The following is an 18,284-nucleotide window of genomic DNA, read 5'->3' as shown; positions in this document are numbered from 1 at the left end:
ACCTATCGCCAAGGTGGTTGGAGAGTCTTAACAAAACGCCTGCTTCTCCAGACTCTCAGTACTCGCAAATGTACTCACCATCGGCTTCTCTCCCGAGGACACCATCGCCAACAACGTGTACAGAACTGGCTTGTTCTACGTCTTGCCAGTCTGCCACTAGGCCTTAGCGCACTACAACAAGATCTAGGAGCAGGTCACGCTCCCAGAGAAGATCAAGATCAAGATCACACCGTCACAGAAGGTCTCCTTCTTGGTCCACATCGTCGGGGTCTTCAGTAAGAGGGTACTCCCCGACTCTGATGGATTCTCCACCAGCTAGAGTTACCCCGGTGGTAGACATCACAACTTTCAACGAGGTGCTTCACAGGGGAGCACAAAAGCTGAATATTGAGGTCCCAGAACCTTCAACCTCCTCGTCGGTAATCTTTGAAACCCAGCAACACAAGGCGGTTTCAAAGAAATTGTTACCTCTTGTGCCTGGTCTTCTCCAACCAACCATGGAGACTTTTTTAACACCAGCAAACCTCCGTTGAGCTCCAGCTAGGATCTTAAAGAAATACAAGGCCCCTGATCTAGATCCTTTGTTTCTCAGGGCTGATCCACCACCAGACTCAGTCATATTGGCCGCAGCTCGTAAGACGCATTCAGTGGCGTCATCCTCTACGGTTCCACCGGACAAGGAGAGTAGATACCTGGACACTCTGGGGAGGAAGATGTGTGGCACGGCGGCGCCGATGATGAAGGTCTCCAGCGCCTCCGCACTCCTAGGAAGATATGATCCGTCACTCTGGGACTCGCTGAGCAGGTTTGCAGAAAAGCTGCCTAGAGAGGACAGACAGGATTTTCAGGAGATCCTTCAGGAGGCAAGTCTGGTGTCCAATCAGATCATCAGTGCGGCAGCAGATGGTGCAGACTTGGCAGCACATCGTTACGCGCATGGGGTTTGTGCGAGAAGATCTTCCTGGCCTAGACTCACAGGATTAAAGCAGGAAGTGCAGCAGCGTATCTTGAATCTTCTGTTTAACTGAAACTTGCTATTTGGAACTGTAGGAAGTTGGCTCTGTATGCCCCATTTCAAAGTAAGGAATAGTATGCACAGAGTCCAAGGGTTCCCCTTAGAGGTAAGATAGTGGCAAAAAGAGATAATTCTAATGCTCTATTTTGTGGTAGTGTGGTCGAGCAGTAGGCTTATCAAAGGAGTAGTGTTAAGCATTTGTTGTACATACACAAGCAATAAATGAGGAACACACACTCAGAGACAATTCCAGGCCAATAGGTTTTTGTATAGAAAAATATATTTTCTTAGTTTATTTTAAGAACCACAGGTTCAAGATTTACATGTAATACTTCAAATGAAAGGTATTGCAGGTAGGTACTTTAGGAACTTTGAATTAGCAAAATAGCATATACAGTTTTCACATAAATCACATTTAGCTATTTTAAAACTAGACAGTGCAATTTTCAACAGTTCCTGGGAGGAGTAAGAGTTTGTTAGTTTTTGCAGGTAAGTAAACCACCTACGGAGTTCAAGTTTGGGTCCAAGGTAGCCCACCATTGGGGGTTCAGAGCAACCCCAAAGTTACCACACCAGCAGCTCAGGGCCGGTCAGGTGCAGAGGTCAAAGTGGTGCCCAAAACGCATAGGCTTCAATGGAGAAGGGGGTGCCCCGGTTCCAGTCTGCCAGCAGGTAAGTACCCGCGTCTTCGGAGGGCAGACCAGGGGGGTTTTGTAGGGCACCGGGGTGGACACAAGTCCACACAGAAAGTACACCCTCAGCAGCACAGGGGCGGCCGGGTGCAGTGTGCAAACACATGTCGGGTTTTCAATAGGTTTCAATGGGAGACCAAGGGGTCTCTTCAGCGATGCAGGCAGGCAAGGGTGGGGGGCTCCTCGGGGAAGCTACCACCTAGGCAAGGGAGAGGGCCATCTGGGGGTCGCTCCTGCACTGGAGGTCGGATCCTTCAGGCCCTGGGGGCTGCGGGTGCAGATTCTTTACCAGGCGTCGGATCTTAGAAGCAGGCAGTCGCTGTCAGGGGGAGCCTCAGGATTCCCACTGCAGGCGTCGATGTGGGGGCTCAGGGGGGGCAACTCTGGCTACTCACGGTCTCGCAGTCGCCGGGGAGTCCTCCCTGAGGTGATTGTTCTCCACAAGTCGAGCCGGGGGCGTCGGGTGCAGAGTGTCAAGTCTCACGCTTCCGGCTCAGAAACACAAGTTGTTGCAAAGTTGCTTCTTTGTTTCAAAGTTGCAGTCTTGGTGAACAGAGCCGCTGTCCTCGGGTTTTTGTGGTCCTTCTAGATGCAGGGCAGTCCTCTGAGGTTTCAGAGGTCGCTGGTCCCTGGGGAAAGCGTCGCTGGAGCAGTGTCTTTAGAAGTGGGGAGACAGGCCGGTAGAGCTGGGGCCAAAGCAGTTGGTGTCTCGGTCTTCTCTGCAGGGTTTTTCAGCGTAGCAGTCCTCTTCTTCTTAGGTTGCAGGAATCTAGTTTCCTAGGTTCTGGGGAGCCCCTAAATACTGAATTTAGGGGTGTGTTTAGGTCTGGGAGGGCAGTAGCCAATGGCTACTATCCTTGAGGGTAGCTACACCCTCTTTGTGCCTCCTCCCTGAGGGGAGGGGGGCACATCCCTATTCCTATTGGGGGAATCCTCCAAATTCAAGATGGAGGATTTCTAAAAGTCAGAGTCACCTCAGCTCAGGACACCTTAGGGGCTGTCCTGACTGGCCAGTGACTCATCCTTGTTTTTCTCATTATCTCTCCTGGACTTGCCGCCAAAAGTGGGGGCTGTGTCCAGGGGGCGGGCATCTCCACTAGCTGGAGTGCCCTGGGGCATTGTAACACGAAGCCTGAGCCTTTGAGGCTCACTGCTAGGTGTTACAGTTCCTGCAGGGGGGAGGTGTGAAGCAGGCTTTTGTTTCTGTCCTCAGAGAGCACAAAGGCCATCACCACATGGGGTCAGAAATTCGTCTCTCAGCAGCAGGCTGGCACAGAACAGTCAGTCCTGCACTGAACAATTGGGTAAAATACAGGGGGCAGAGATGCCCTCTGTGTGCATTTTTTAATAAATCCAACACTGGCATCAGTGTGGGTTTATTATTCTGAGAAGTTTGATACCAAAATTCCCAGTATTCAGTGTAGCCATTATGGAGCTGTGGAGTTCGTTTTTGACATGACTACCAGACCATATACTCTTATGGCTACCCTGCACTTACAATGTCTAAGGTTTTGCTTAGACACTGTAGGGGCATAGTGCTCATGCACATATGCCCTCACCTGTGGTATAGTGCACCCTGCCTTAGGGCTGTAAGGCCTGCTAGAGGGGTGACTTACCTATGCCACAGGCAGTGTGAGGTTGGCATGGCACCCTGAAGGGAGTGCCATGTCGACTTAGTCATTTTATCCCCACTAGCACACACAAGCTGGCAAGCAGTGTGTCTGGGCTGAGTGAGGGGTCCCCAGAGTGGCATAAGATATGCTGCAGCCCTTAGAGATCTTCCCTGGCATCAGGGCCCTTGGTACCAGGGGTACCAGTTACAAGGGACTTACCTGGATACCAGGGTGTGCCAATTGTGGAAACAATGGTACATTTTAGGTGAAAGAACACTGGTGCTGGGGCCTGGTTAGCAGGGTCCCAGCACACTTCTCAGTCAACTCAGCATCAGTATCAGGCAAAAAGTGGGGGGTAACTGCAACAGGGAGCCATTTCCTTACAGGAACCCACACGGATGAGGAGATGGCGCGTATGAAGGTGGAGGTTGACACCATGAGGACAGTGGGCCTCGAGAGGAGGAAAGACTTCAGGCGAAGGTATAGGTCTTAGGACAGGCGCCCGTTCCAACAGAGGGTTCAAACCCGTCATTGGTCCCAGAGACCACAACAAAAACAAGGGCGTCCCCTCTTCCAGTCTCGCAAAGCCACAAGAGACTGAGGGTCAAGCAGACCTCAGCAGTCTACGCCCAAAGCCCCCACAAAACAATGAGGATTTGCTTCCCATCATACCGTACACCACTCCGGTTGGGGGAAGTATCACAGCGTTCATTCACGAGTGGGATAGCATAACAAAGGACAAATGGGTGCTAAACATTGTAGAGAGTGGATACTCTTTTCTTTTCCGGCAACCTCCTCCTCACTTGCCACCAACCAAATCCAGACCTGCTCACATGAGCTTATTACGCGAAGAGATTCATGCTCTGTTACAGAAAAAGGCGATAGAAAAGGTTCTGATCGCACAGAGGAAAGGGGATGTACTCCCGCTATTGTCTAGTAGCAAAGAAGGGTCGGGAAGGAGTTTTCAGACCGATTATAGACTTGAGGCTGCTGAACAAATACATAAAGAAACAAAAGTTCAGGATGCTGGCTCTCAACCATATTTTCCCTCAACTGCATCGAGGAGACTGGATGTGCTCCATAGATCTGTAAGATGCGTATTTTCATATCCCGATCATTCTCAAGCATCGGAAATTCCTACGATTTGTGATAGCCTCCCAACACTATCAGTTCAAGGTGCTTCCTTTCGGCCTAAAATCTTCCCCTCGCGCATTCTCCAAATGTGTAGCAACGGTAGCAGCGCATTTAAGGAAGCAGAAAATCTTCATTTATCCATACCTAGACGACTGGCTACTGAAAGCCTCCTCTCCGGAAGAGGCGAAAAACCATCTGGACATTGTGCTCAGTGTTTTCCGATCTCTAGGTCTGCAGGTCAACTTCCAAAAGTCCACCCTCATCCCAACTCAAACCCTCCACTACCTGGGAGCAATACTGAATCCAGAGCTCGAAAGAGTATCCTTCGGAGGAACAACTGTTATCAATAAGGAGGAAGTGTCAAGACCTTCTGGGTTCCCCCGCGCCTACGGCCCGTCAGGTGACATCTCTGTTGGGCTCCATGGCCTTTTGCATTTTCATTGCCCTGAACGCCAGATTGCAAATGAAGCCTCTTCAAGAGGCTCTGGAGGAAAACTGGAATCAACACACAGGCCACTGGGAGGACAGAATGCCTCTTCCGGTAGGAGCGCGACAATCATTACGATGGTGGATGCATAGACATCACCTGTCAGTAGGAGTTCCTTTTCATCAGCCAATCCCGTCCGACACTCTGGTAACGGATGCATCGCTTCAGGGCTGGGGAGCTCATCTGGGTTCCCTTCAAGCACAGGGCTTGTGGTCCAACAAAGAGAGGTCGTACCATATCAACCTGCTGGAGCTCAGAGCAGTTCATCTGGCTCTCAAGTCATTTGCTCCATCGATTCAGGGAAAGTCTCTCCTGGTACAGATGGACAATATGACGACAATGTATTATCTGAACAAGCAAGGAGTGACGAGATCCCGGACCCTGTCTCGGGAATCTCAGGCCATTTGGCATTGGCTCATAGCGAGGGGAATGTCTCTAACAGCAATTCACCTCCCAGGGCAGCAAAACGTGGAGGCAGACTTCCTAAGCAGAACCCTCGAGGACGCCCACGATTGGGTTCTTCACGACGACGACGACGAAGACATCTTCGTTCAATGGGGTCAGCCTCAGTTAGATCTCTTTGCAGACGAGGTAAACGAGAAATGTCCAGACTTCGGGGTCCAGGTCCTGCAGTATGGGCATCTAGGGCTCTTGCAGGAATGAATGAACATCTTAAAGGAGTCCAGAAGGCCTTCCACGCGGCGCTCTTACGCGTTCAAGTGGAAGAGATTCTACATAGGGTGTCGTCAGCAGGGTCAAAATCCTATTCTGGCTCAGGAGGAGGTCATATTGTCTTACCTGCTCCATCTGGCGAAATCGGGTCTGCAAGTGTCATCTATTAAGGTACATTTATCTGCGATTACAGCGTTTCGTAAGTCACCTTCTCAGGAATCCTTTACTATGCCAGTGGTCAAGGATTTCTTAGAAGGTTTGAAGAAGGTTTTCTCACCCATTCGAAAACCCTCACCTCCATGGGAACTGAACATAGTATTATCTAGACTCAAGGGCCCTCCTGTTGAGCCTATCCACAAAGCTTCTTTATAACACCTTACGTGGAAGACAGCTTTTCTTGTAGCCATTACTTCGGCGAGGAGGGTCAGTGAGATTCAGGCTTTGTTCTCCAAGGAACCGTACAAGGTTTTCCATGAAAATAGAGTCATTCTAAGAACTCATCCATCATTCTTACCAAAGGTTGTGTCGTATTTTCACATCAATCAGACTATATCACTACCAACTTTTTTCCCCAACCCGGGTACTCCAGCGGAGAAAGCATTGCACTCCCTGGATTTGAAAAGAGTGCTAAAATTCTACCTGAATAAGACCAAATTGATTAGACGGTCTCACCACCTGTTTGTAAATTATGGACATATGAGAGCAGGCGATACAGCCTCAAAACGAACAATATCTAGATAGATAGTTTCATGTATTGTTACTGCATATCAATTGGCTAACAAACAGTTATTGGCTAGGCCTAAGGCTCATTCGACAAGAGGAAAAGCGGCTATTGCTGCCCTCCTTAATAATGTTCCAATCTCTGAAATCTGTAAGGCTGCTACATGGAAATCTGTACATACATTTACTAGGCACTACTGTTTGGACTCAGATGCCAGAGCGGACGCTCAAGTTGGGCAGGCGTCTCTGAGAAATTTGTTTGCATAGTGGATGTCTTTTTCCTGCACTTCTACTAGACAGTCCGCAGAGATAAGGGATGGGCTTGCTAATCTATTCAATGTTTATGACTATTGATGAGGATCCCGTGGAAGAGAAGGATAAGTTACTTACCTGTAAATCCTAGTTCTCTTCCAGGGGTATCCTCATCAAAGTCATGAACAACCCACCCTCCTCCCCAGACGTAAGTCTCCTAGAAGTGCAGCACAGACCATCTATCTAATATGTAGGATGCGTTGTCACTGTAAAAAAGTACTGACCTAACTTTGGACCAACTGTCACCTCTCCTTCACCCCTGAGGCATGGTGGGTTGGCAGGTAACACAGGAGCTGCAAAACTCCTTGATTTTTTCTGACATTTGGGGACAATAAAAATGGTTGACCAGCCTGTTCCAGTTCTTGGTCTGTCCCAAATGTCCAGCTAAGGAAATATCATGGCTTAAAGTGAGGAGGAATTCTCTATACTTCTGGGGGACCACTACTCTCCTGGTTGCCCCTGGTTTGGGGTCCCTTACCTCGGTGTAGAGAACTCCATCCTCCCAGTAAACCTTGTGGGTCCCACTGGTATCCCCTTGTTCTTGCCTGGCAGCAGTGTGCCTTAGGCCCTCAAGAGTGGGACACTCTCTTTGTCCCTGGCACATCTCTTCTCTGGTGGGCCCACCTTCCCCTTGCAGTTCTGCTAAGTCAGGCACAGCTTGCAGGGGAAGTGGCCCTCCCTCAGAGGTCAGATCCTCCCCCTCAGGTTTGGATTCCTCCTGATCCTCTGTACTTGTGGGAGCTGGCAGCCAGACCCAGTGCCCTTTCTCTTCTTGGAGGCTTGGCCCATTGTTCTAGGGTCCAAGTGTCCAGCACTTCCCTGTTGTGCTGCCTGTGACCTGGTCACAGCACACACCCATTCAGGGAGGTCCAGCATCTGTGCATGGACCCTTCTCTCCACCGCTGACCATTCAGTTGCTTCAAGATCATTTTCCAGCAGACTCTACTGGGAGGGCAGGGGCTACAGCTACCTTCTTAGGCCCATTCACACCTCTCCATTCCAGGCTCACCATGGCCATGGGATGGAGTTTGGTTCTGCCATCTGCATAAGTCACGTGGTGGAAGACACCAGGTAAGACCTGTTCTGGAGAAACCAGCTTCTCAGTGACCATTGTCACACTGGCTCCTGTATCTCTCAGAGCTTCCACCTCAGTCCCATTGACTTTAGGCCTCTGCCTATACCTCTCCATGCTGGGAGGTAAGGAGGCCATAGTTTCTTTGTCCACCCAACACACGGATACTAAGGGGACCTCTGTGTACCCTGATCCCAGCCCTAGGCCAACTTCCACCCCCATCCCTACACTAGCAATCCCCTGGGTTTGCCCACCTGTGGGGGATTCTTGGAGCAGATAGCATCTCCTTTTTTGTGTCCAGGTTGATGACACTCAAAACACTTTCCGGCCTTAGAAAGTTCCTGAAACTTTCCTGCTTTAACAGGATCATAATGCTTCCCCTGATACCTTTTCCCCTTAGAAGTGGAATGGCTCGGGGCTCCCCCACCCTGAAAAGTTTTTGGGGACTCTTGTGAGGACTCCTTGGGCTTTTTGTCATCTTTTCCTTGGTTCTTGCCCTGAGAGGAACCATGTCCTCCATTTTTCTGATCACCCCCTGGGGGTTTCTGGTTAACCCTAGTTCTTAACCAGTCATCTTCTGCATCCCCCAGCTCTGGCGGAGCTTCTCTTGGACACAGTTGGTTAGAAGGTGCTCCCTCATAATCACATTGTACAGGTCCTCAAAGGTACTTACCTTGTTGCACTGTATCCAGCCCTCTAGTGCTTTAACTGAGATGTCCACAAAGTCCACCCAGGACTGGGTGCTTGTCTTTTGGGTGTCCCTAAACTTGAGCCTATATTGCTCTGGGGTCAGACCAAACATTTTAGTCAAGCATCTCTTCATACTGGGGTATGAATCTGCCTCCTCCCCCCTCAAGGTTAGGAGCCTATCCCTCCCAGAGTTGGGGACCAACTCCCAAAGAAGTGAACCCCAGTACTGAGGCTTGACTCTCCTCATCTGGAGGGTCCTCTCAAAGCCCCTCAGCCACTTGTCTATGTCATCCCCCTCTACATAGGCAGGAACCACCCCCTTGGGTAATCTGGGGCAAAAAAAACCAACCATGGACACCTCAGCTTCTCTGTCACTGCCACCATCTCTTTTCTTTTCCCTTGCCCACTTTTTCTTTTCTAGGGCCAGCTTTTCTGCCTCCAAAGCTATGAATGCTAGCTGGGCCTCCAGCTCTCTTTCCCTGAGGGACAGGTTCTCTCCTCCTGAAGGGACCCCCTTTTCTCCAACTAGTTTGGGTATGCCCCTAGTGACTGTGTGTAGTGAGGACCGGTCTCCCTCATCCTCACTTAGGCTCAGATGCCCTCCCTCCCCTAAGTGGTTGGAGCTCGCATCCTCCCCTGCTTCTTCCTCCTCTGGAGCTTCCTCTGGACCTACTTCTTGGGCATCAGACATGCCGTCAGGGATTTAATCAGGACGTGCTTCCTGAGGTCAGTGGTTGCAGGCAACCCCCTTGCAGTACACAACCCCCTAAGCTGGACTACTGTCAGTGTTGGTAGGCTAGCCAGATCAAGCTCCATGGTTCCCTAGTTTTGTGTCAACAAAAACTTTCTGAAACAAGAATTTAGAAAAATCACAAAAATTCAGTAATTGAAATGAATCCAAATTAAAAAATAAAAACAGTTTTTGCACTAGGAGAATTTAAAATATTTTACATTTGGTTTTACCTAAAACTGTAATGTGATACTGACACAAGTACAGGATCCCACCACTGCACACCAAAAATGTTGGAACATGGGTTATTAGTAAGGGCAGGTAGGTACCTACACTTAGCAATAGACACTAACCTCCTCTTAGGTCGAGTTAGGTCTCAGTAAATTAAACCCAGCTCAACCCTTGGTAACTTGGCAACGAGCGACAAGGCTTAATTTAGGAGACATAGTATAAAGCATTCAAATATCACAAAACAGTAATTAAATAAAACACAGGAAACAGTTTAAAAATCGAAAACCAATTTATAAAATTGATTCTATTTTTATCTTTAAAATGACACAAAAACGAATATAATCGGATAAGTGGAACCGGATATATGAATTTTTAAAGAATTATTGTTTTCTAGCGCCTAGAAACAAAAAGTGGCAATCTGGTCATCTAGTCACACCTCGACCGGGGCAAAGTCAAAGTTTAAGGCCGACCGCGATGGAGCCCGGCTCGGCCACAGCCCGCGGGAGGCCTCGCTCAAAGGTTTACCTTCGCACTTAGTCGTTTTTCTGAAGATTTTCTTCAGCAGGACGAACCTGCCAGTCCAATCCGACCTCCTGGAACTCTTCTCCGGATACGCGTCGCAGGAGCCCTTGGTGGAGATTTTTGCCTTCGGACTTAGTCGTTTTTTCTTGGTGTAAATCCTGCGACCAGGGTAAACCTGGATCTTGATCCGACGTCCTTGGAGCCCTCCCCGGATACGCTGGCTGGGAGGTCCCGGTCAACTTTCTACGATCGGATCTAGACTCTTTTTTGGAGATTTTCTTCACCGGGACGAACCTGCAAATCAGGCCGGGTCACGGTTGAGGCAAGCCGGCTAGAGTTGCCGCGGTAGGTTGGTCCCTCTCTGGAGCTTTTTTTCAAAAGTTCTCCAAACTTCTGGATCTTCTCCCAGATGTTCTTTTAAGGTTCTTTTTGGAGTCCACATTTCACCCCAAGGCTCCAGAAGCTCTGAAATGCTCCCTGGAGGTGTGGACTACAACTCCCAGAATGCACCTGGCGCAAACTCCTTTTTGGCCACTGGACAGTGGTCCGCTGGTTGGTTTCTTCAGGAGTTGGTGCAGGGGACTCTGGTTAGCAGTTTTTCACCTGTAGCAAACATAGAGTCCCTCCTTGAACCAGTTGAAGCCAGGCAAAGTCCTTCTTGTGGTAAAGGCCAAGTGTGCAGCTGGTGCAGTTCTTCAGAGGGCAGGGTCCAGGTGCAGGCCGGGGTCCAGCAGGCCAGTCCTTCTTCTCCTTTGGTTCTTCCTTGTTGGAATCTGATGGGGATCTGAGGTGGGGGTGCAGGTCTGCCAGTTTTATCCTTGCTCCTGGGTGAAAAACAGGGGGGTCCTGGTTCTCCGATCAGGGGCAGGGTCCTTCCTCCTGTGATGACCACTTCCTGGGAAGTGTTGCAAAAATAAATCCCAGGAGGCAACATTCCTCAAAATTCCATCATGGCTGAAAGTGATTTTTGGAGGTTACATCTGGCTGAGCCCACCCACTGGTGTGGCTAAACACACCCCTCTCCTGCCCTCTCCTAATTTAATCAAGGCAGTAGCTAGCTGTCTGGGCTTGCAGGATGTGGGGGTGTTGCTGGGTTGCTCCAAATGTCCTTCTCTGCCTTTGAAGACCAGTTTGGCGGCCCTCCCCCTTCCTGCCTCACCATCTGTTGAGGGGAGATCCCCTCCCACAGGCACATCTCTTTGTGTGAAGCCAGGCCACTTCACACCCCATCAAGGCAGCTGGGCCAGGCTGCCAGAGGCTGGCCAATCAGAGCACAGCAGCAAAAAACACTGCAGGGCTGAAGTTGGCACCTACCTGAACAAGTTATATTAAATCTAACAACTGGAAGTTGTGGGAGTTATTATAACAATTAATTTGATACCACACTCTTTGTAGCTCTAACTTAAGGGGACTTTTAAAATTAAAATAAAGTCTCCCCATTCTAGCCTATGAAGGCCATTCACTACAATGAAGGAAAACCGAATGTGGCTGTTTTTACCTCACCAGGGCTTATAAAACTTTTTATAAGGTCCCTGCTTATAGTTACATGGCACCCAGCCCTAGGGGCACATAGGGCACACCTTAGGGGTGATTTATATGTACAAATAAGGTAGTTTAAGACTTTGGAACTACTTTTAATTCCAAAGTCAAACGTGCATATAACTTTAATTTAAAAGCAGCCAGCAAGGCAGGCCTGCCTTTAAAGTGACACTGGGCACCTCAGCAGTGCACCTGTGGGTGCACTACCTATGCTGTGGTCCCTAAACCTACATGCCCTACCATATACTAGTGATTTATAGGTAGGTTGACTTAGCCAATTATAATTAGCCTACTTTGCATATCCACTTTACACAGAGCACTGGCCCTGGGACTGGTAAGCAGTACCCAGGGTACAGCCAAGAGTCAGTAATCACGAGTACCTGTCCAAAAAGTGTGAGGGTGACCAGGGCAAAAGGAATGACTTTCCTACACTGCCCCCCCTGTAGGAGGCTGGACTGGCTTGTACTGAGTACCAAGGGGTACTTACACCTTGCACCAGGCCCAGGTATCCTTTATTAGTGTATAGGGGTGTCTATCAGCTTAGGCTGATAGAAAATGGTAGCTTAGCAGAGCAGCTTAGGCTGAACTAGGAGACGAGTGAAGCTCCTACAGTACCACTAGTGTCACTTGCACAATATCATAAGAAAACACAATACACAGATATACTAAAAATAAAGGTACTTTATTTTTATGACAATATGCCAAAGTATCTCAGTGAGTACCCTCAGTATGAGGATAGCAAATATACACAAGATATATGTACACAATACCAAAAATATGCAGTATAGCAATAGAAAACAGTGCAAACAATGTATAGTTACAATAGGATGCAATGGGGGCACATAGGGATAGGGGCAACACAAACCATATACTCTAGAAGTGGAATGCGAACCACAAATGGACCCCAAACCTATGTGACCTTGTAGAGGGTCGCTGGGACTGTAAGAAAACAGTGAGGGTTAGAAAAATAGCCCACCCCAAGAACCTGAAAAGTGAGTGCAAAGTGCACTGAAGTTCCCCAAAGAGCACAGAAGTTGTGATAGGGGAATTCTGCAGGAAAGCCCAACACCAGCAATGCAACAACGATGGATTTCAAGACGAGAGTACCTGTGGAACAAGGGGACCAAGTCCAAAAGTCACAATCAAGTCGAGAGTGGGCAGATGCCCAGGAAATGCCAGCTGTGGGTGCAAAGAAGATGCTACTAGACAGTAGAAGCTGAGGATTCTGCAAGCACGACAAGGGCTAGAAACTTCCCCTTTGGAGGATGGATGTCCCACGTCGTGAAGAGTCGTGCAGAAGTGTTTTCCTGAAGAAAGACCGCAAACAAGCCTTGCTAGCTGCAAAGCTCGCGGTTAGGGTTTTTGGATGCTGCTGTGGCCCAGGCGGGACCAGGATGTCACCAATTGTGTGAGGGGTCAGAGGGGGCGTCCAGCAAGACAAGGAGCCCTCTCAGAAGCAAGCAGCACCCGGAGAAGTGCCGGAACAGGCACTACGAAGTGGAGTGAAACGGTGCTCACCCGAAGTTGCACAAGAGAGTCCCACGCCGCCGGAGGACAACTCAGGAGGTCGTGCAATGCAGGTTAGAGTGCCGTGGACCCAGGCTTGGCTGTGCACAAAGGAAATCCTGGAAAAGTGCACAGAAGCCGGAGTAGCTGCAAAAGACGCAGTTCTCAGCAATGCAGTCTGGCGTGGGGAGGCAAGGACTTACCTCCACCAAACTTGGACTGAAGAGTCACTGGACTGTGGGAGTCACTTGGACAGAGTTGCTGAGTTCAAGGGACCTCGCTCGTCATGCTGAGAGGAGACCCAGTGGACCGGTGATGCAGTTCTTTGGTGCCTGTGGTTGCAGGGGGAAGATTCCGTCGACCCACGGGAGATTTCTTCGGAGCTTCTAGTGCAGAGAGGAGGCAGACTACACCCACAGCATGCACCACCAGGAGAACAGTTGAGAAGGCGGCAGGATCAGCGTTACAAGGTCGCAGTAGTCGTCTTTGCTACTTTGTTGCAGTTTTGCAGGCTTCCGCGCGGCCAGCAGATCGATTCCTTGGCAGGTGAAGAGAGAGATGCAGAGGAACTCTGATGAGCTCTTGCATTCGTTATCTAAGGAATTCCCCAAAGCAGAGACCCTAAATAGCCAGAAAAGAGGGTTTGGCTACTTAGGAGAGAGGATAGGCTAGCAACACCTGAAGGAGCCTACCAGAAGGAGTCTCTGACGTCACCTGCTGGCCCTGGCCACTCAGAGCAGTCCAGTGTGCCGGCAGCACCTCTGTTTCCAAGATGGCAGAGGTCTTGAGCACACTGGAGGAGCTCTGGGCACCTCCCAGGGGAGGTGCAGGTCAGGGGAGTGGTCACTCCCCTTTCCTTTGTCCAGTTTCGCGCCAGAGCAGGGCTGAGGGGTCCCTGAACCGGTGTAGACTGGCTTATGCAGAAATGGGCACCATCTGTGCCCATGAAAGCATTTCCAGAGGCTGGGGGAGGCTACTCCTCCCCTGCCTTAACACCTTTTTCCAAAGGGAGAGGGTGTAACACCCTCTCTCTGAGGAAGTCCTTTGTTCTGCCTTCCTGGGCCAAGCCTGGCTGGACCCCAGGAGGGCAGAAACCTGTCTGAGGGGTTGGCAGCAGCAGCAGCTGCAGTGAAACCCCTGAAAAGGCAGTTTGGCAGTACCCAGGTCTGTGCTAGAGACCCGTGGGATCATGGGATTGTGCCAACAATGCCAGGATGGCATAGAGGGGGGCAATTCCATGATCTTAGACATGTTACATGGCCATATTCGGAGTTACCATTGTGAAGCTATACATAGGTAGTGACCTATGTATAGTGCACGCGTGTAATGGTGTCCCCGCACTCACAAAGTCCGGGGAATCTGCCCTGAACAATGTGGGAGCACCTTGGCTAGTGCCAGGGTGCCCACACACTAAGTAACTTAGCACCCAACCTTTACTAAGTAAAGGTTAGACATATAGGTGACTTATAAGTTACTTAAGTGCAGTGAAAAATGGCTGTGAAATAATGTGTGCATTATTTCACTCAGGCTGCAGTGGCAGGCCTGTGTAAGAATTGTCAGAGATCCCTATGGGTGGCATAAGAAATGCTGCAGCCCATAGGGATCTCCTGGAACCCCAATACCCTGGGTACCTCAGTACCATATACTAGGGAATTCTAAGGGTGTTCCAGTATGCCAATGTAAATTGGTGAAATTTGTCACTAGACTGTTAGTGACAATTTGGAAAGAGAATGAGAGAGCATAACCACTGAGGTTCTGGATAGCAGAGCCTCAGTGAGACAGTTAGTCATAACATAGGTAACACATACAGGGCACACTTATGAGCACTGGGGCCTTGGCTGGCAGGGTCCCAGTGACACATACAACTAAAACAACATATATACAGTGAAAAATGGGGGTAACATGCCAGGCAAGATGGTACTTTCCTACACAACCCCACCTCCCCCAAACGAAGGACAATAAGACTAGCCAAGACCTGATGAGTCTTCATTGTCTAAGTGGAAATATCTGGAGAGTCCATCTGCATTGGAGTGGGTACTCCCAGGTCTATGTTCCACTGTATAGTCCATCCCCTGTAGGGATATGGACCACCTCAACAATTTAGGATTTTCACCTTTCATTTGTTTTAGCCAAAGTAGAGGTTTGTGGTCTGTCTGAACAATGAAGTGAGTGCCAAAGAGGTATGGCCTCAACTTCTTCAGTGCCCAGACCACAGCAAAGGCCTCCCTCTCTATGGCAGACCAACGCTTTTCTCTAGGGGTCAACCTCCTGCTTATAAAAGCAACTGGTTGATCCTGGCACTTAGAATTAAGTTGTGATAAGACTGCCCCTACCCCTAATTCAGATGCATCAGTTTGGACAATTAATTTTTTGGAGTAACAGGGGCTTTTCAGGACAGATGCAGAGCACATGGCCTGCTTCAGCTCCTCAAAAGCTTTCTAACAGTTTGCTGTCCATAATACCTTCTTAGGCATTTTCTTAAATGTGAGGTCATTAAGAGGGGCTGCAATGGAGTCATAGTTCTTTATGAGCCTCCTATAGTACCCAGTGAGGCCTAAAAAGGCTCTCACCTGAGTCTGAGTAGTAGAGGGAACCCAATCTATAATAGTTTGGATGTTCCCCTGCAGTGGTGCAATCTGTTCCCCACCTACCAGGTGTCCCAGATAAACCACCTTTCCCTGCCCTATCTGGCACTTTGAAGCCTTGATAGTGAGGCTTGCCTTTTGCAGGGCCTCCAAAACTTTCCATAGGTGGACCAGGTGATCATCCCAGCTGGAGCTAAAGACAGCTATATCATCTAGATATGCTGCACTAAAAGCTTCCAGCCCTTGCAGGACTGTGTTCACCAACCTTTGAAAAGTGGCAGGTGCATTTTGCAATCCAAAAGGCATTGCTATGAATTGGTAATGGCCTCCAATGGTTGAAAATGCAGTTTTTGCTTTTGCATCTTCTGATAATTTGATCTGCCAATACCCTGCAGTCAAATCAAAAGTGCTTAGATACTTGGCAGATGCCAGTGTATCTATTAGCTCATCTGCCCTGGGTATAGGGTGAGCATCAGTTTTGGTTACCTGGTTGAGACCGCTATAGTCTACACAAAACCGCATTTCCTTCTTTCCATCCTTGGAATGAGGTTTTGGTACAAGTACCACAGGAGAAGCCCATGGACTTTCAGAGTGCTCAACCACTCCCAGTTCAAGCATTTTCTGTACCTCTTGCTTTATGCAGTCTCTGACATGGTCAGGCTGCCTATAGATCTTAATTTTGACAGGCAAGCTGTCTCCAGTATCTATAGTGTGCTCACACCAAGAAGTGGTGCCTGGCACAGTAGAGAAGAGTTCAGAAAACTGACCCAGGAGATTTATGCAGTGGTCTTTCTGCTCAGCAGTAAGACAATCTGCCAGTACTACACCTTCCACTAGAGCATCTTGTTCTGTGGAAGAGAAGAGATCAGGGAGAGGGTCACTCTCTTCTTCCTGTCCCTCATCTGTTGCCATGAGCAGGGTGAGATCAGCCCTGTCATAGTAGGGTTTCAGGCGATTGACATGGAGCACCCTAAGGGGACTCCTGGCAGTGCCTAAGTCAACTAAGTAGGTGACTTCACCCTTCTTTTCAAGAATTATGTGGGGTCCACTCCATTTATCTTGGAGTGCTCTTGGGGCCACAGGCTCCAAGACCCACACTTTCTGCCCTGGTTGGTACTGAACCAAAACAGCCTTCTGGTCATGCCATTGCTTCTGGAGCTCTTGGCTGGCCTGAAGGTTTTTACTGGCTTTTTTCATGTACTCAGCAATCCTAGATCTGAGGCCAAGTACATAGTCCACTATGTCTTGCTTTGGAGCTTTTAAAGGTTGTTCCCAACCCTCCTTAACAAGTGTTAGAGGACCTCTCACAGGGTGTCCAAATAGGAGTTCAAAGGGGCTGAAGCCCAATCCTTTTTGGGGTACCTCCCTGTAAGCAAAAAGGAGGCAAGGTAACAGGATATCCCATCTCCTGCGGATTTTTTCAGGGAGTCCCATAATCATGCCTTTGAGAGTTTTGTTAAATCTCTCCACCAGTCCATTTGTTTGTGGATGATAGGGTGTGGTGAACTTGTATGTAACACTACACTCCTTCCACATGGCCTTTAAGTAAGCAGACATGAAATTGCTTCCCCTGTCTGATACCACCTCTTTTGGGAAGCCCACCCTGGAAAAGATTCCCAGGAGGGCCTTTGCCACTGCAGGAGCTGTAGTGGTCCTTAGAGGAATTGCTTCAGGATATCTGGTGGCATGGTCCACTACCACCAAGATAAACCTATTGCCTGAAGCAGTAGGAGGGTCAAGGGGGCCAACTATGTCAACCCCTACCCTTTCAAAGGGAACCCCAACCACAGGTAGTGGAATAAGGGGTGCCTTTGGAGTGCCACCTGTCTTGCCACTGGCTTGACAGGTTTCACAGGACTTACAAAATTCCTTTGTGTCCTCTGACATTCTAGGCCAATGAAACAAGGGAACAAGCCTGTCCCAAGTTTTCATTTGCCCCAAATGTCCAGCTAAGGGAATGTCGTGGGCTAGAGTTAGGAGGAACTTTCTGTACTCCTGAGGAATCACTAATCTCCTGGCAGCTCCAGGTTTAGGATCCCTTGCTTCAGTGTACAAGAGGTTGTCCTCCCAGTAAACTCTGTGAGAGTCACTGACATCCCCATTTGCTTGTTTGACAGCTTGCTGCCTTAGACCCTCTAATGTGGGACAGGTCTGCTGTGCCACACTCAGCTCCTCCCTGGCAGGCCACCCTTCACCCAAAAGCTCAGCCGTGTCTGCTTCCAGCTCCTCTGGTGTAGGTTCTGCACAGGGTGGAAATTCTTCTTCCTCAGAATTAGAATCCACTGTAGAGGGAGGGATAGTAGGTAGTGTTTTACCTTTACTAACCCTAGCTTTAGGGAGCACTTGGTCCATTCTTTCAGGATCCAAGTCACCCTGTCCTTTTTGCTTTTTGGCCTGAGCCCTGGTCAAAGCAAAAATATGCCCTGGAATGCCCAGCATTGCTGCATGAGCCTCCAACTCCTCTTCTGCCCAAGCTGATGTCTCTAAATCATTCCCTAATAGACAGTCTACAGGTAAATCTGAGGCAACCACAACTTTCTTTGGGCCAGTAACCCCCCCCCCCCAGTTGAGATTCACAACAGCCATGGGGTGGCTAAGGGTGTTGTTATGAGCATCGGTTACTTGGTACTGGTGACCAAGTAGGTGTTGTTCAGGGTGGACCAGTTTCTCTATTACCATTGTAACACTGGCACCTGTGTCCCTGTAGGCCTGAACCTCAACACCATTTATTAGGGGTAGTTGCTTGTACTTATCCATGTTAAGG

The sequence above is a fragment of the Pleurodeles waltl genome, chromosome 8, assembly GCF_031143425.1.
Source record: "Pleurodeles waltl isolate 20211129_DDA chromosome 8, aPleWal1.hap1.20221129, whole genome shotgun sequence".
NCBI lineage: Eukaryota > Metazoa > Chordata > Amphibia > Caudata > Salamandridae > Pleurodeles > Pleurodeles waltl.
Note: the sequence above shows the minus strand (reverse complement) of the source record.